At 46.8% G+C, this 13505-nt stretch overlaps 1 pseudogene; it reads left to right on the top strand.

Annotated features, from left to right (window-relative positions):
- The first annotated feature begins 8142 nt into the window (after positions 1-8142).
- On the top strand, positions 8143-9745 carry LOC144752803 (keratin, type II cytoskeletal 8 pseudogene; annotated as a pseudogene).
- The last annotated feature ends 3760 nt before the right edge of the window (positions 9746-13505 follow it).

Genomic DNA, 13505 nt, shown 5'->3' with positions numbered 1-13505 from the left:
CATGAACACAGCCCACAGAACCCCACAAGAGTGCCCTGTCCCGTGCAGCGCCAAAAGGAAGAAAACGCTGCCGTGTGGAGCTGCCGCCTAAGGACATAGCCTAGCAGCAGGTGACCCTGTCCCTCCAGTAGTGGCAAGGGAGTGAAGAGGGAGCCGCAGCAACGAGCGCCGAAACGCTCGAGAGAGGTGCAGCAGCAAGCGCTGGAACGCTCGAGGAGAAAGAGCAGTTCGCGCCGAAACGTGACCCCGCCAGAAGCGTGTAATCCAGCGTGTGCGGAGAAAACAGAGGTCGGGAGCCCACTCCGACTCTGTCCAGTGTCCCCAAGAAGTGTAGGACCACTGCCCTGGGTGAAGAAAGCTGCCCCAAAGAAGTCCGGCGGTCATCGGAAATCTCACGCCCGATGCGTGAGTTTTGGCACCGTGTCGCCGAGTAGACGTGGGACCGAGCAAAGCAAGTCAAAGAGGAAACTGGGAGCCCACCCCAGCCCTCTTGAGGCGCCCTGAGGAGTGAGGGGTGTCCAGAGAAGCGAGAGACCCTGAGGAGGCGCCGGAAGAAAAGCGCCGATCCTGCCGACATCGGGGCTCACCCCCGATGCGTGAGAGACGGCACGTGGGCACACGGAAGAAATCGGGAGTCCATCCCTGGCCTACCTGAAGGGTGGAAAGTGGCCAAAGATCGTGGCCTGCGCTGGAAAGGACCTGCTGGCCGCGGAAGAAGCTCCCGGTGAGTGTCTGGTGTGACTCGGTGAGCAGGAGACTGAATGTATCCCAAATCTCGTGGAGAGTGAGATGTTCGGGCGGCCATCTTGGAGTCAGGCAGGTTTTGTCCCAAACCCTGTCAAGAATCCAGAGCAGCCATTTTGAGGTCAGGCAGGCAGAGGTGGAAACAAGCATTGGCAACTGTGATGAAGTAAGCATTGGTGACTGTAACAAACAAGCATTAACACATGCAAACAAGCATTGGCGAATGCAAGTGAAGAATAATAAAGCGCTGAAAAGACAAACGAACAAGCACGAGTCAGTGCAAGGAAGAAACAGCAAACAAGCACGAGCACCTACAAAAGCGATACAACAAACACTGGCCAACGCAAGTGAGGAAAAGAAACAAGCCCAAGCAGACGCAAGAGGCGTAATAAGGAAACATAAACAAGCACTGGAGAGAAGAAGCAAACAAGCATAAGCAAACGCAAGCAACAGGTAAAGGTGATGGTCAACACACACCGAAGAGCGTAAAAGGGAGAAGAGTTGCTGGACAGAATCGCATGAGATTCAGCAGAGGGCAAGACTGCGAAGGACAGTCCCAGGAACAAGCACAACATACACTGAAGTGACTGGAGGACTTGCACTAGTGTAAAGGAATCGCTCGAACGAACAAAGATGTCAAATGTGCCCAGCATCACCGCGGAAGAGTCGGTAACCACCTGCCACTAGCATGCGACTCGAAAGAGAAGGAGCCCTGTGTCTAGCACCGTGCAGCTGAGTGGTGGACATCTCGGAACGCAAGAAACCTAAGCTTTATTCTCTGGCACATACTGTGATGGTTGCAAAGATTATCAACGTCCCAGCAAATGACCAGACCGAAGGCCTCGACTCAAGAAGATCAGCTAAGAAGACGAGGAGCCGAGTGAACAGCCGGTGCCCTGTGAATATAATTGATCAGAATCCTCCTCTCATGGCGGGGGAAGAAGTAGCACAATTATTCAACCCCTGCCTTAAAGTACCACCCCCAGGGGTGCAGACTGACACTTTGAGTCTGTGTCTCAAACGGAACCAATGGCTGGCAACATTGGGTGACTTCCTGGACGCCAATGGTGAACAAAGAGAGAGAAAATGTCTAATGCTACTCCTCCATCTGGTGGGTCCTGAGGGCCGATGCCCAATCAGAACATTTTCCAAAGAAGACACAGAAATCTATGAAAGACTCCAAGAGAAGCTATGTGCCCATCTCTCCGCACAAGCAGATGTGGATCATGATCGCATCGTTTTCAACACAGCTCGGCAGGAACCAGGTGAACCATTCCCAACCTTCATCATTCGGTTGCAAAACCTGGTACAAGGCTGCCACTTCAACACCTTTACGAATGAGGACGCGGTTCGACTCCGGATAATTGAAGGCTGCGCCAACCCCGACACACAGCGCAAGATCCTGCACGAGCATTGGTCGTTGGAAGAAATCATTAGGAAGGCTGAAATTGGAATGCACGTCACGGCAAGAGACAGATCAAAAGACCTAGCTCTGAAGGCAGAATGTCAAGATGCCTGGACAGATAAAACTCGGAAAACAAACAAAACGAAAAGGAGAGAGAGGGAAGGCAGACCAGTGAAAAGACAACGGGAGAGACAAAGTGACGAGGAGTACTCCGAGTCAACCAGTCAAAGGACAACCCCAAGGAGTTCTTCACCCTCAAGGTGTCATTCAAAGTCTGACGAGGAGGGAGCATCAAGTGGGACAGATCGCACCCCTGGACAAGATGGCAACCTGCACAACAAGACAACCCGAGGCCGCGAATGAGTTACCGAACCAAACCAAGACAATCTCTTCAGATAGTACCGTACTGTCTGGTATACATGACCCTGAACTGGAGGGCAGTGTTGCCCTCGACCGGACAAGACAAAAGGAAGTAAAAGTAGATGCGGGTGCTCGGAAGAGAACCAGAACATTATCCACTCATGAAAGAGATCGAGCATCTGAGCCAACAGCAGTTACACCACAAGAAGGAAACATGATGACTGCGGAATGTGAAAATAAACAGTTCACACGCAACGTAGTCAAGTATGCCCTGATTAAGACAACGGAAAGATTGACCAAAGCCAAGCCCACCACTGATTCGACACTACTGAGGCTTGAAGAACAGGCTGTCCACCGACCCGTGTGGTGGATTGAAGAATTGCGAACACTGTGGAAATTAAGCTCATTTTGTTAAGAAAGGGGGAGATGTAGGATTGTGTGATGTAGTCTAGTGGTTGGGGGGTGGAGTTGAAGGGAGGAGCAGGAACGGGAGGAGCCGGGGACAGGAACTAGGTTAGTTAGAGTAGGGACAGGGAAGATACTGGATGTAGATAATAAAGCTCCAGTAAGATACCAAGAAGTGTCTGTATTTATTTGTAGCACGATGCTACACCACCCGTGATGCCGGATGGCCGGGGGCCGGTTGAAGATAGCTCAATTTGTTGACTTATCTGAAGTAAACAACTGAATATAACCCTATAACACACACAAAGCAATGTAACACCACAATTAAAATATAACCCAGCACATCACAACAAAACAAAATCAACACCGCACAAAAAAGACAGCAGCACAAAAAACAACAGATGACATCACTACCACATGCCTCACAGCAAATGTGCACAAAAGTTCTTGTTATTCTTGCCACCTCCAGAATCCTCTTATCGAAATATGGTTATACAATGTGTTTAGAGCAAGGACGATATTTGGAGCACCAGTCAAAAATGTTTAGTGGTCAAGGAAGCGTCACTTCGCTCTCTCTGAGGGAGGGCTGCATGTGAGAATATTATCCACAGAAATATTTTATGACATAAATATAGTGTACAAAATATAGTTTAAAAATATTGTCTTATTTTGTGTAGATTTTCTATTATTCACTTCTATGGAATATATGTTTAAATTACTTTTAGGAGGCGTTATTTAAACTAGACGATAGATAATAAAATAACAATATTCCCATCTGCTCAAAGGCTGCCCTAAGACTGCTCACCACCCTCGGGGTACTGTCCCTAATACAAAATCCCCAAATCAATAACACGCCCTAAACACACCCCTTTAGGCAGGTCTTCTCTCCTGCATTTTTCAGTTGAAACTTCAGCTTCATCCAAAACCCGCTGGTGTGTCCTTGGGTCCCAGACACCTTCTCCGCCAAATGTATCATTCCTCATTCTTCTCCCTCACACATGCAAACAAACATTGGCGAATGCAAGTGAAGAATAATAAAGCGCTGAAAAGACAAACGAACAAGCACGAGTCAGTGCAAGGAAGAAACAGCAAACAAGCACGAGCACCTACAAAAGCGATACAACAAACACTGGCCAACGCAAGTGAGGAAAAGAAACAAGCCCAAGCAGACGCAAGAGGCGTAATAAGGAAACATAAACAAGCACTGGAGAGAAGAAGCAAACAAGCATAAGCAAACGCAAGCAACAGGTAAAGGTGATGGTCAACACACACCGAAGAGCGTAAAAGGGAGAAGAGTTGCTGGACAGAATCGCATGAGATTCAGCAGAGGGCAAGACTGCGAAGGACAGTCCCAGGAACAAGCACAACATACACTGAAGTGACTGGAGGACTTGCACTAGTGTAAAGGAATCGCTCGAACGAACAAAGATGTCAAATGTGCCCAGCATCACCGCGGAAGAGTCGGTAACCACCTGCCACTAGCATGCGACTCGAAAGAGAAGGAGCCCTGTGTCTAGCACCGTGCAGCTGAGTGGTGGACATCTCGGAACGCAAGAAACCTAAGCTTTATTCTCTGGCACATACTGTGATGGTTGCAAAGATTATCAACGTCCCAGCAAATGACCAGACCGAAGGCCTCGACTCAAGAAGATCAGCTAAGAAGACGAGGAGCCGAGTGAACAGCCGGTGCCCTGTGAATATAATTGATCAGAATCCTCCTCTCATGGCGGGGGAAGAAGTAGCACAATTATTCAACCCCTGCCTTAAAGTACCACCCCCAGGGGTGCAGACTGACACTTTGAGTCTGTGTCTCAAACGGAACCAATGGCTGGCAACATTGGGTGACTTCCTGGACGCCAATGGTGAACAAAGAGAGAGAAAATGTCTAATGCTACTCCTCCATCTGGTGGGTCCTGAGGGCCGATGCCCAATCAGAACATTTTCCAAAGAAGACACAGAAATCTATGAAAGACTCCAAGAGAAGCTATGTGCCCATCTCTCCGCACAAGCAGATGTGGATCATGATCGCATCGTTTTCAACACAGCTCGGCAGGAACCAGGTGAACCATTCCCAACCTTCATCATTCGGTTGCAAAACCTGGTACAAGGCTGCCACTTCAACACCTTTACGAATGAGGACGCGGTTCGACTCCGGATAATTGAAGGCTGCGCCAACCCCGACACACAGCGCAAGATCCTGCACGAGCATTGGTCGTTGGAAGAAATCATTAGGAAGGCTGAAATTGGAATGCACGTCACGGCAAGAGACAGATCAAAAGACCTAGCTCTGAAGGCAGAATGTCAAGATGCCTGGACAGATAAAACTCGGAAAACAAACAAAACGAAAAGGAGAGAGAGGGAAGGCAGACCAGTGAAAAGACAACGGGAGAGACAAAGTGACGAGGAGTACTCCGAGTCAACCAGTCAAAGGACAACCCCAAGGAGTTCTTCACCCTCAAGGTGTCATTCAAAGTCTGACGAGGAGGGAGCATCAAGTGGGACAGATCGCACCCCTGGACAAGATGGCAACCTGCACAACAAGACAACCCGAGGCCGCGAATGAGTTACCGAACCAAACCAAGACAATCTCTTCAGATAGTACCGTACTGTCTGGTATACATGACCCTGAACTGGAGGGCAGTGTTGCCCTCGACCGGACAAGACAAAAGGAAGTAAAAGTAGATGCGGGTGCTCGGAAGAGAACCAGAACATTATCCACTCATGAAAGAGATCGAGCATCTGAGCCAACAGCAGTTACACCACAAGAAGGAAACATGATGACTGCGGAATGTGAAAATAAACAGTTCACACGCAACGTAGTCAAGTATGCCCTGATTAAGACAACGGAAAGATTGACCAAAGCCAAGCCCACCACTGATTCGACACTACTGAGGCTTGAAGAACAGGCTGTCCACCGACCCGTGTGGTGGATTGAAGAATTGCGAACACTGTGGAAATTAAGCTCATTTTGTTAAGAAAGGGGGAGATGTAGGATTGTGTGATGTAGTCTAGTGGTTGGGGGGTGGAGTTGAAGGGAGGAGCAGGAACGGGAGGAGCCGGGGACAGGAACTAGGTTAGTTAGAGTAGGGACAGGGAAGATACTGGATGTAGATAATAAAGCTCCAGTAAGATACCAAGAAGTGTCTGTATTTATTTGTAGCACGATGCTACACCACCCGTGATGCCGGATGGCCGGGGGCCGGTTGAAGATAGCTCAATTTGTTGACTTATCTGAAGTAAACAACTGAATATAACCCTATAACACACACAAAGCAATGTAACACCACAATTAAAATATAACCCAGCACATCACAACAAAACAAAATCAACACCGCACAAAAAAGACAGCAGCACAAAAAACAACAGATGACATCACTACCACATGCCTCACAGCAAATGTGCACAAAAGTTCTTGTTATTCTTGCCACCTCCAGAATCCTCTTATCGAAATATGGTTATACAATGTGTTTAGAGCAAGGACGATATTTGGAGCACCAGTCAAAAATGTTTAGTGGTCAAGGAAGCGTCACTTCGCTCTCTCTGAGGGAGGGCTGCATGTGAGAATATTATCCACAGAAATATTTTATGACATAAATATAGTGTACAAAATATAGTTTAAAAATATTGTCTTATTTTGTGTAGATTTTCTATTATTCACTTCTATGGAATATATGTTTAAATTACTTTTAGGAGGCGTTATTTAAACTAGACGATAGATAATAAAATAACAATATTCCCATCTGCTCAAAGGCTGCCCTAAGACTGCTCACCACCCTCGGGGTACTGTCCCTAATACAAAATCCCCAAATCAATAACACGCCCTAAACACACCCCTTTAGGCAGGTCTTCTCTCCTGCATTTTTCAGTTGAAACTTCAGCTTCATCCAAAACCCGCTGGTGTGTCCTTGGGTCCCAGACACCTTCTCCGCCAAATGTATCATTCCTCATTCTTCTCCCTCCCACGATTCTCGACTCTACCATCCTAAGTCCTAAAACAAAGTTATTCTACCTAACGAGGCATGTGTCCTTGCACCTGCAACAGAAAGCTTGTGAGAAGTAACCTTGCACACGCACTAATCTACAATTCAAACTTAGCCTTAGAAACTGAGCCTTCCCAAGGAAAATTACATTTCAGACCTACGATATGCAGTCAAGCAAAAAAATCACAGTTAGGCCTCTACTGGTGTTTCACATTACCAGGCCTTTGTACATTTAAATGCATTTCTAACTCTACATCATAAGCATTACATACTTTTCATTTTAAAGCATTACTCTACTCTATGTCTCAAAAATAAGCAACCTATACGTGCAACCTTTAACATGGGGCACGTTTAATCCTAGTGCACTATTTCAACGTGAAACGTTATAAATTGCATTATATAAGGCATCTTCTCGGTTAAACACTACATTAGTCTGCAAAATGATATGAAACTCCTAAACATCGTAACACACATTGATTAATCACTACATTTCTAATAATCACACATTAATACGGTCCTCTAAATATGCGGGTGCCAACTACCCATGATTATAATGCACCCCTACAATTTTTCAGAATAACATGGCGCTCTATCACATTTGTAATTTGAATTGTGTGTTAATTTCATCTTCATACTTGTTCTTGAAGTCCTCCACCATGCCCTGCATGTTCCCCAGCTCTGCCTCCAGCTCGTGCTTCTCTTGGCCCAGGTTATCGAGCTGCCGCCGCAGGTTGTTGATGTAGGCCTCGAACATGCTGTCCATGTTGCTGCGGGTTGTCTTCTGGTTCTGGAGGAGGTTCCACTTAGTCTCCAGCATCTTGTTCTGCTGTTCCAAGAACCTCACCTTGTCGATGAAGGAGGCGAACTTGTTGTTGAGGGTCTTGATCTGCTCCTTCTCCTGGGTCCGCACCTGCTGGATCTGGGGGTCGATATCGAGGTTGAGGGGGGCCAGCAGGCTCTGGTTGACGCTGACGGCCGTGATGCCCCCGCCGCTGCTGCCCAAGCTGTAGCCCGTCCGGTAGCCATGGCTGAACTGGCCGCCCCCGTAGCTGGAGCCCAGGGAGAAGGGGGAGCTGCTGGCCCGGGAGATGGCCGGGCCCCCGGCGCTGTACGAGAAGCTGCTGAAGTTGGCTGCGGGCCGGACGCCCGACGAGCTGGTCTTGTACACCCGGGTGCGGCGGACGGACATGGTGCGGGCTGGACGAGGCGAGGAGGGCGAGCGACAAGTAACGGAGAGGAGAGAGCTGGAGGCTGGAGCCTCCAGCTGAAGATGAAATTAACAAAAGGACAGAGATGGAGAATGAATTTGTTCTCATCAAAAAGGATGTCGATGAGGCCTACATGAACAAGGTGCAGCTGGAATCCCGACTTGAAGGCCTGACCGATGAAATCAACTTCTTGCGACAGCTCTATGCGGAGGAGCTGAATGAACTCCAGAGCCAGATCTCAGACACCTCCGTCGTCCTCTCCATGGACAACAACCGCAAACTAGACCTGGACAGCATCATCGCCGACGTCAAGGCGCAGTATGAGGAGATTGCCAACAAGAGCCGGGCTGACGCTGAAAGCTTGTACCAAATTAAGTATCAGGAGCTGCAGACCTCCGCAGGCAGATATGGCGATGACTTACGCAATACCAAGAATGAGATCGCAGAGATGAACCGCGTGATCAACAGGCTGCAGTCTGAAATTGATGCCCTTAAAAATCAGCGTGCCAACCTGGAGGCTGCCATCGCTGAGGCTGAGGAACGTGGAGAACTTGCTGTCAAAGATGCCAGGTCTAAACTGGGCGAGCTGGAGGCAGCCCTGAATAAGGCCAAGCAGGACATGGCGCGCCAACTCCGCGAGTACCAGGAGCTGATGAACGTTAAGCTTGCCCTGGACATTGAGATCGCCACCTACAGGAAGCTGCTGGAAGGAGAGGAGAACAGGTTGGAATCGGGTATGCAGAACATGAGCATCCAGACGAAGACTTCCGGATACTCAGTGAGCAGTGGGTACGGCGGGAGCGGGTACGGCGGCAGCGGGTACAGTAGTGGATACAGCAGTGGTGGTGGATATGGCGGCAGCGGCTTTGGATCGGGATATGGCAATACATTCTCGAGTGGAGCCTATGCTGTGAATGCTGCCCCGCTGGAGAGCTCCAGGACAAAGCGCACTGTCCTGGTCAAGACAGTGGAGACCAAAGACGGGAAGGTCACGTCCGAGTCATCCGATTTCTTCACCAAGCCTTGAATAACCCAACAAAACATTTCACTGTTCCCAAGTGCCTTCCGTCAGCTCAGCCTCTCCTGGCAAGCCAAGCCAATTTCTATGGGACTTAGTTTCAGGTAGCTATTGGCAAAGGGGAGTACTAAATTCTCTTCATAAGGAATGCGCTTTTTTGACACTTGCATCCAGTGTTGCGCACCTCCCTCAATTCGGCTGACGCCAGGTACCGGGTGCAACACTACCCGCGTCACCAGAGGGTTCTTCTGTAACCGTGACCAGGTCTATGTGCTTCCAGGAAAGGCTGAGCTCCGTCCCATCCTCTGCCTATCTCCCCTGAATTGCCCTCCCTGCTTTCCCTGCTAAACACCCTTCTGACAACTAGGAAAAAACAACCAAAGCACACCTTCACGCCGAATGTTCATATCAAATATTTGTACACTGCCAGAATCCAATATGGGCTCCCAGTGCTTCTGGCATTCAATCAGCTGACAGGCAATGAAATGGCTGCAAGACATTCATCCTAGAGCCTGCCCCAACAATAAAGTCCAGACGCGGTGCTAAAGGGTTGAGGATGCCTGTTCCCAGGCACTTCTTGCATCTTGTGCAAATATATGTTTTTTCTTTCACGCTCCCCTGAAAGGAGGCTTCTCTCAGAGGGCTGATTTCATGCAATAAAACGTCTTTTTTTGTTTAAAAAAAATAAAAAAAAAAAGTAATTTGAATTGTGTGCTACACTAATTATCAGTAGGAGGCCACTTGTTGAATTTGCATTTCTATGTATTCAAGCAGTATTTAGGATTACTGTATCCCTGGCTTTAGGGACTCTGCACAATATCAAAAACGCCCTGTGCATCAGTGTGATTTCCATGGTCATCAGTTACCGTGTGAGTTACGCGTCACTGCATGCCAGTGGATGGTAATTCTGAGTGACAAGGCCCCTTGGAGCCCGCAGCGCGGCCGGGGAGCGCCCAATGCTCGGAGCTGCCAACCCAGTTTCTTAAACCGACTCGAAACTGTCACAGCGAATCTCGCACAAGACAATGAGCGCTCGGGTAAACTAAAATGATCGCAACAAACAACGCAACACACTCGGCCATGAAGAGACACGACCGAGCGGCGAATGTGGGAAATGCCTTCTGGGAGACGCGCAGACCTCGGGGGGAAACCTGCAGCTGCATGGTATAACTTGGCTCTAAGATGCCCGGAGACGTGGCACGTCAGCGCGCGTTACATTTAGGACGACATCACGGATTCACAGACATTCCCCCATAATCAGTTTGCATTCAAAAAAGGCTTTACGTTGACTCGTGTTCCATTCACACACACTCGCCTCGAGGATTGGGGCCGAGCTGTGAAATAATGCCTGGTAGCTACTTGCTGATCATCTCTCGGTGTTGACACTAAAATGATGATGACGTCGTCCGCAACGGAAGGCTGCGGATTAGATAACACTTCAGTACTGTAAAATGTTTTCTGTGTTAGCGCGCGCTTTGTTTAAATGCACACCGACGTGTTTGTCAGGCTCGGGCCGAGGCCCACAGGGCGCCCTCTTCCTTCTCCCTGTAAAATCATACTGGGTGGGAAAGCATTTCTTTCAGAAAGAACGCCTCTTCAAGAAGGCTTCCGTCGAAAAGGCCGTCTGTCTCCATTCACCTGACATCTGACTGTAAGGCAGTTTCCCCCGGAATGGTGAAGAACATACAAACCATGAGAGACTGCGTCCAAATTCCGCATTTTCTGCCCACTTTGGAGCAGATGGTAAATGCTCAGGGTGGCACTAATAGGGAAATGGTTCTTTTCTTCATCTGAGGGAAGCATCATAGGTTCACCCCTGCTGAAATAGGCGGCGGCCCCCGGAGATCTGCTGATCGTTCTGGGTCCGGTGACTCCGGCCCGTAATTATCGGATCTGGGCTTTGAGAAACCAATACTTACTTGGGTACCGCGACAACACTACACTTGTAGTGGCCAGGTTTTCTGATGACAATTATCGCCATTGAAAGCCTGGTGCATTACGTCAACTGAAAACAATCCAAAATGAGAAAAATCACATGCGAGCATTGGTGCAGAAACACCCTCTTTTAAGGTGATTCTGTATTTTTTCGGGGGCCATTTGCTAATGGTGCAGTAACACCATTCCCATAAATGTGATACCACCGTATTCCGAGCCCCTAAAAGGATTTATTGGGGGTAATGGAACACACAGAACGGGGGCCTAACGTGTGATATACTTTAAAAGCTAAACTATTTTTTGGACTAGGCAGATTTTAGGTTTTAAAAGAATTGCCTGAATGTTAGGGTGCTTTCAGAGCGTGGGTGCCGTGCACTATAAAATCTGGTAACTTGGGGCCAGATGTAGGTAAATATATTTTACCGACTCATAAATACCGAATTTTACCGATTCGGTATTTATGAATCGGTAAAATATAAGGAGGGAGATGTAGGTAAATCCAGATGTGGATTTACCGAATCTGTAAAAGTCGGTATTTACCGATTCGGTAAATACCGACCGGTAATGCCCATTCATTCCTATGGGCTTTGAAGCCCATAGGAATGAATGGGCATTACCGATTCGGTATTTACCGAATCGGTAAATACCGAATTTCACAAGGGTGCAGGGGGTGTCACTTTGACACGCTCTAGCACCCCCAAAACAGGTTCGGGTGCCATGTGGCAGGCAGACCTGCCCTAAGGGCAGGTCTGCCTGTCATATGGCACAGGTGTGCATGCACACATGTGCATGCACACCGGAATCGGTATTTTACCATCAAATTGAATTTGATGGTAAAATACCGATTCGGTAAGGCTTGTGGGACTCAGAAGAGTCCCACCTACATATCAAATTTACCGAATCGGTAAAAATACCGATTCGGTATTTTATAGAATCGGTAAATTTACCGATCGGTAAATTTACCGATTCTGTAAAAATATGCCCCCTACATCTCAAATCCCATTTACCGGTCGGTAACGGCTGAAATCGGCCGTTACCGACCGGTAAATGCCTACCTACATCTGGCCCTTGGTCCCTGAAAGACTGCACCTTCAATTAAAAGTAACTGGTGCGTTTGGTACTCTGTATATATTTTATACTAAAGAACACTGAACAGGCTGCTGAGGTATGATAATTCACAGGAAGGGGCATGGCTGAGTTATATTTTATTATTGCCTTTTAAACAGTGCTAAAAAGTTTTTGCCGGTTTTTAATAGGAAAATGTGTCCATTAATGCACATAAACAACCATTTGTAATTATGTTAAAATATTGAAACATGTAATTTGCACTATCTGCTGACCAGCTCTTGAACTTTGAATGTAATATTTCAAATACTTTATACATTTTTTGCATGGTTTCTTTTATACATAACCATGATATATGCGATTTTTTATGTATAATATTGATCTATGTCTCTGTTACAGATTTATTTTTTATTTTTTATTGAGCAATGCAAAAAAAAGACAATTTTACAAACAATTATCATTAGGATATTAAACTGAACATTAAACATTTACTGAGCCAATTTTAAATTAGCTATAAACCAACAGGATCAGAATGTCCAAACACATTAAAAATCAAATAATTTAAATCTAAAAGCAAAATCTTGAAGCGTCTTATATCTAGTTCTTTTCGGCAGTTTAGCTATTTTTAAGATTGTTGGTATCTGCAAGCCTGATTCCTGTACCATTTTATCAAACCATTTTTTTTTATCTATAAATCCCTTTAGTATCAGTAAGCGCGCTGCAAGATCTAAAATCGCTGCTTCATAGTAAGTTTGCATTCTAGGCAATGCTAGACCACCCTGTTTAATGTCTAACTGGAGTATTGCCTGCTTAACCCTAGAGGCCTTTTTACTCCAGACAAATTCTCTAAGCATTGATTCCAGCTCTTTAAAAAATGTAGCATTAATTTTCAAGGGTACGTTATTAAAAAGAAATACTAATAACGGAATAACGGAAGTATGGACATTTTTATAAGGGCTACATGGCCTATTAACGTTAAAGGTAAAATTGACCATTTATCAAGCAATATTTTGATTTTATTCTGCATTGCTAGGTAGTTTAGCCTAAATAGTTGTTTGTACTGACTAGAGACAAATACTCCCAGGTCACCGCTAAGGGCTCAATAAAAAGGTGATCAGCAAGGGAGACATCGGGCACCATTGTCTTGTCCCACGATTAATGTTCACTGTTCCCATTTGATTTGTATCGATGATCACCTGGGCCTGTGAACCCTGATAGATGTTTTTAAAAATATCTAACACCTTGCCGGGAACCCCAAATTTGCCCAGACCAAAAAAAAGAGCATCCCAATTGAATAGGTCAAACGTCTTTTCGGCATCTACCATCATAATAAGTGAGGGAGTTAAATTATTCTTAAAAAAGTCAAGCACTTGAATTAAAAATCC

This window comes from Lissotriton helveticus, chromosome 5_1 (assembly GCF_964261635.1).
Source record: "Lissotriton helveticus chromosome 5_1, aLisHel1.1, whole genome shotgun sequence".
Taxonomy (NCBI): domain Eukaryota; kingdom Metazoa; phylum Chordata; class Amphibia; order Caudata; family Salamandridae; genus Lissotriton; species Lissotriton helveticus.
This window is presented reverse-complemented; position numbering and strand designations above follow the sequence as displayed.